The following is a 5843-nucleotide window of genomic DNA, read 5'->3' on the forward strand; positions in this document are numbered from 1 at the left end:
AGTATACTGGAATTCCAAACTGAGAAATTCTTTGTCTGACAGAGTCAGTTCTCAGGGGAGTTTGTCATAACGGATCTCAGTCCGTAAGCAACCTTTGTCATCTCAAATTTTGTTGTTTCCATTTGTACAATGAAGGTCTTTACTTTCTTAGAACATCCATGGAAGTGAAATTTCTGCATCTTGTGAGGGCTGCATCCTTTGTGATCTCTTGCAGGAAGCCTCTTACATACTTGGTTTAGCCACAAAAAGGCTTATTGAGTTGAGTCACTATTAAGATTCTACTCATCAATAGACATCACTTTGCCAACAAAGGTCTGTACAGTCACAGCTAATGATTTTTCCACTAGTCAGGTATGGATGTGAAAGTTTGAACATAAAGAAGTCTGAGAGCTGAAGAATTGATGCTTTTGATTTGTGGTGCTGGAGAAGACTCTTGAGAGTCCCTTAGACTGCAAGGAGATCAAACCAGTCAATCCTGAAGGAAATCATTCCTGAGTATTCATTGGAAGGACTGATGCTGAAGCTGAAGCTCCAGTACTTTGGCCACCTGATGCGAGAGCCAACTCAATGGAAAACTCATTTCCCTGATGCTGGGAAAGATTGAAGGCAAAAGGACAAGAGGTTGGCAGAGGATTAGATGGTTAGATAGCATCACCAACTCAGTGGACATGAAATTGAACAAATTCCACAAGACAGTGAAGGACAGAGAAGCCTGGTATGCATGACTTACTGACTGAACAACATCAATAGACAAATTATGGATCCTCAGAATTTGAAAGACTTTGAAATTGTTAAAAATTTAGAAAGTGCTCATCTTAAACACTTATACCTATTTTAATTGGTATGCAAAGTCCCCAAAGACTTCTAATTTCTAAAACAGCTTCTTTGAAGGATTTGTGGTATAAGTCTAATGAATGATTAAAGATATAAAAAGTATCTAAAACAAAAGACTGTAAGATTGACATAGCTCCCACTCCCCTCTATCCTCCTTTATTTGAGTACTCATTCTTATAATCCTCTGTATGAATTGCTTTTCCACTCTGAAGAGACTGTTAAGCAGTTACCTTTAGAAATGGGACCACTTGAGGTTGTAGGCAATCCTCTTTGGGTCAAGGGGTGAACTGGGGGCCATAGTTAAAGAATTCCTTAAATGCAGAAAGGATCCTCAAAAGTTTTTGTAAATGGATTACCTTGATGGGAGGCCATTGGTCTGACTAAACTAGTGAACACAGCTGATATTCACAGTGATAAGGAGCTTTTTGGCCTTCTCCCCAAAGCTAAATATACCCAGAGGGAAAGAAAAGCATCCCAACATAGGTGGATGGGTTTGTCCATCCTTTGATGTTTATGAAAGTGAGTGAAAATTGCTCAGATGTGTCTGACTCTTTGCAATCCCATGAATTATACGGTCCATGGGATTCTCCAAGCCAGAATACTGGAGTGGGTAGCCGTGCCCTTCTCCAGGGGATCTTCCCAACCATGAGATCAAATCCAATCTCCCTCATTTGCAGGCAGATTCTTTACCAGCTGAGCCACCAAGGATGTGGTTACTCAATTCCTTGATGGGCTTTCCAGGTGGCTCAGTGGGTAAAGAATTTGCCTGCAATGCAGGAGATGCAGGCAGATTCGGGTTGGGAAGTTCCGCTGCCAGAGGGCATGGCATCCCACTCCAGTATTCTTGCCTAGAGAATCCCATGGACAGAGGAGCCTGGTGGGCTATACAGTTCATAGGGTTGCAAAGAGTCAGACACAACTGAAGTGGCTGGGCAAAGGACCCATGCACTTAATTCCTTGAGGAAACAAAAAACAGCAGTACTCAGTTTTACAAATCTACTCTTTCCAGGACCAGAGGTATGGCTTGAGAAACAATTCAAAGCCCATCAATCCTTTTTTTCTTTTCTCTCACTCAAATATCCCCTAGTCTTCCCCAGTGGCTCAGATGGTTAAAAAAAAAAAAAAAAAAAAAATCGGTCTGCAATGCAGGATACATGGGTTTGATCCCTGGGTTGGGAAGATCCTCTGGAGAAGGGAATGGCAACCCATTTCAGTATTCTTGCTTGGAGAATGCCATGGGTAGAGGAGGCTGATGGTCTATAGTCCATGGGATCACAAAGGGTTGGACATGACTGTGCAACAAACTACACTAATTAACCCAAATTTCCCCTATCTATCTTAAGAGATTTGTAAGTATTAAAAGAAAAAAATTCTGGCCTTACGGGAACAAAGCCCTCCTAGAAGGATCTTGCATTTCTCTCCCTGAGCCTGGTCTTCTCCAGAAAGTTTTATCTAGGCCATCTTTTAAGTGCAAATTTCAGAAATGTAATCTTTATGGAAAGAAAATGAATAGGGAGATAGGTCACTTGGAACTTGACTTGTCAAGGACAAATATAAGTCTTCAGTGTCTTCTCAATAAATATTAGTTTAAAAAAGGGGGTTTAGCCACCTAAATAAGTGACCATCTGCCAGAAACCCAATTCAAATCCGACCTTTTCTATAATGAATGGGTATTGTTTTATTGTACCCGACAAGGCCGAAAATTTCGAATGGGAACTAAGGGATCTCTATTTGTGTGTGTCTACATATATGTGTGAAAGTTACACAGTTCATCCATAATGGAACACCAATTTATACCTTGTTCACAAGGCACTAAAACCTCACTCCCACACTACAGCGGGAGGGACAGGACGACGAGGATGGGATACAAACCCACGCATGCATAGCACAATGGATTAGTGCTGTAGATGTATGGTATAGTCAAAATTAATTTGTAAAAGAGTCCTATTTGGTTTAAAGAAAATTAAGCACTTAGAAAAATTCTCAGAAACATAAAAGAAACTAAAATGAATTTCAGTTTCACAAGATTTGGGAAATATTCAGTACTGAATTAATGTTTGGTATTAAAGATAGTTTAGTTCTTTATTAATATAGACATGTCTTTAGAGTTATCAGCATTAAATATAATACTTTGTTGTACCTAGATTTATAAGTTAAATAAGATCTTATTACATCTGTTGATTTGTCAGCCAGAAAAATGACTTGATATAATAAAATTTTTCATTTTTCATTCCAATCCCAAAGAAAGGCCATGCCAAAGAATGCTCAAACTACCGCACAATTGCACTCATCTCACATGCTAGTAAAATAATGCTCAAAATTCTCCAAGCCAGGCTTCAGCAATACGTGAACCATGAACTTCCTGGTGTTCAAGCTGGTTTTAGAAAAGGCAGAGGAACCAGAGATCAAATTGCCAACATCTGCTGAATCATCGAAAAAGCAAGAGAGTTCCGGAAAAACATCTATTTCTGCTTTATTGACTATGCCAAAGCCTTTGACTGTGTGGATCGCAATAAACTGAGGAGAATTCTGAAAGAGATGGGAATACCAGACCACTTGACCTGCCTCTTGAGAAATCTGTACGCCGGTCAGGAAGCAACAGTTAGAACTGGATATGGAACAACAGATTGGTTCCAAAGAGGAAAAGGAGTATGTCAAGGCTGTATACTGTCACCCTGCTCATTTAACTTATATCCAGAGTACATCATGAGAAACGCTGGACTGGAAGAAACACAAGCTGGAATCAAGATTGCCGGGAGAAATATCAGTAACCTCAGATATGCAGATGATACCACCCTCATGGAAGAAAGTGAAGAGGAACTCAAAAGCCTCTTGATGAAAGTGAAAGTGGAGAGTGAAAAAGTTGGCTTAAAACTCAACTCATCTTCAGAAAATGAAGATTATGGCATCCAGTCCCATCACTTCATGGGAAATAGATGAGGAAACAGTGTCAGATTTTACTTTTTGGGGCTCCAAAATCACTGCAGATGGTGACTGCAGCCATGAAATTAAAAGACGCTTACTCCTTGGAAGGAAAGTTATGACCAACCTAGATAGCATATTCAAAAGCAGACACATTACTTTGCCAACAAAGGTCCATCTAGTCAAGGCTATGGTTTTTCCTGTGGTCATGTATGGATGTGAGAGTTGGACTGTGAAGAAGGCTGAGCACCCAAGAATTGATGCTTTTCAACTGTGGTGTTGGAGAAGACTCTTGAGAGTCCCTTGGACTGCAAGGAGATCCAACCAGTCCATTCTGAAGGAGATTGGCCCTGGGATTTCTTTGGAAGGAATGATGCTAAAACTCCAGTACTTTGGCCGCCTCATGTGAAGAGTTGACTCATTGGAAAAGACTCTGATGCTGGGAGGGATTGGGGGCAGGAGGAGAAGGGGACAATAGAGGATGAGATGGCTGGATGGCATCACTGACTCGATGGACGTGAGTCTGAGTGAACTCCGGGAGTTGGTGATGGACAGGGAGGCCTGGCGTGCTGCAATTCATGGAGTCGCAAAGAGTCAGACACGACTGAGTGACTGAACTGAACTCGACCAATAATAAAATTTTTAATAGTAAATTAAGTATGTGTTCAGAGTTTTTAAGTGAACTTTTTAAGAATAATCATGTTTTATGGTGTGTCTCCTTATGAGTTTCTCTAAATCGTTTTGGCAACTTCAAACTTTAGAGTTTTGCTAATTTAAGGTAAATGACAGAAGTTTATTGAATATCTAGATCATCCCCTAATAAAAATACTGAAACATTAATTACTAATATAAGCTTCCTTTTACAGTGAACTAAAGATATTAAGGACTATTTAGTAAATATGTTTGGTGCCACATGGAGATATCTTCTATAAAAAAGCACATAGTTCTAAAAAATCATAAGTAGTATTTAGAAGTTTGCCAATCTACAGAATGCTAATATTCATAATGGCTTACTTCTTAGTTTTTGTTAGAAATGTAGGTTTTTAAGAGTTGAGAATTCTAATTAAAATATGTAATTAAAACCACTAAAATTAGTAAAGAATTTTTTTTACTTTACATCTTTGCTTTCAAGAAAAAAGAAGATATGAGGAATGGAAACACATTTATTTCCAGGAAGATAAAGTAATTTGTCCTAAAGGTAGTTTTAGAGAAAGACAGAGTGCAGGCTTTGGCAGCACATATACTAAAATTGGAATCACACAGAGAAGATTAGCATGACCCCTGTGCAAGGATGGCACACACATTTCAGAAGCATTCTATATTTTATTAACAGATGCAAACTATTATAGATAGAATGGTAAAGAACAGGGTTCTACTGTCTAGTATAGAAAACTATATTCAATATCCTGTGATAAACCATAATGAAAAAGAACATGTAAAAGAATGTGTGTGTGTATATATATATATATAGAGAGAGAGAGAGAGACGACTGAGTGACTGAACTAATAACAGATATTGATATGCTCTTGATAATAAAGTTTTCTTTTTTTTTACCTTTTGAGTAAACTGTTGTAATTTCTGTATTTGCATTCGAAATCTTTCATCACTTTTGGGTGGATAACTAAGTATTGTTACATAGTGACCTATGATCCTATTTGATTAAGTGTTTTAAAACCTTTTTAATATAGTTGACAAACTTCCCCTAAATCAAATTCTAAATGAAGTTCTTTTGACCTCTAGCTAACTTCGAGGTTTTCTAGAACACCCCTGGAGCACCTCAAGATGTTTTCTCTTATCAAAGAAAGACATTAAACTAATTAATACTTATTTGGTAAGTTAAATTACATGGGCTTTGTTAAATGAGTAGTGATAAACCTTCTTAGGTTGCATTGTATAGATAAATGTCATTAATATAAAAGATCTAAAAATCAAATGAAATTTCTAAAATTTAAATATGTCCTGGTGTGATGTCATCAATCATAATTCTAGCTAATATTTTAATATTATATTCCACTACAATAGCAAATTTCTTTGACAATTGCATTGTAAACAGGTTTTTAACCTTGCTTTTTAAGTCTTTTGTCTTC

At 37.9% G+C, this 5843-nt stretch overlaps 1 non-coding gene across 1 annotated transcript; it reads left to right on the top strand.

Moving 5' to 3' along the window:
* Window positions 1–4975: 4975 nt before the first annotated feature.
* Window positions 4976–5082, top strand: LOC113888339. The gene has a single exon (XR_003509965.1). It is a non-coding gene; the product is annotated as a U6 spliceosomal RNA (small nuclear RNA).
* The last annotated feature ends 761 nt before the right edge of the window (window positions 5083–5843 follow it).

This window comes from Bos indicus x Bos taurus, chromosome X (genome assembly GCF_003369695.1).
Source record: "Bos indicus x Bos taurus breed Angus x Brahman F1 hybrid chromosome X, Bos_hybrid_MaternalHap_v2.0, whole genome shotgun sequence".
In the NCBI taxonomy this organism is placed as follows: Eukaryota; Metazoa; Chordata; class Mammalia; order Artiodactyla; family Bovidae; genus Bos; species Bos indicus x Bos taurus.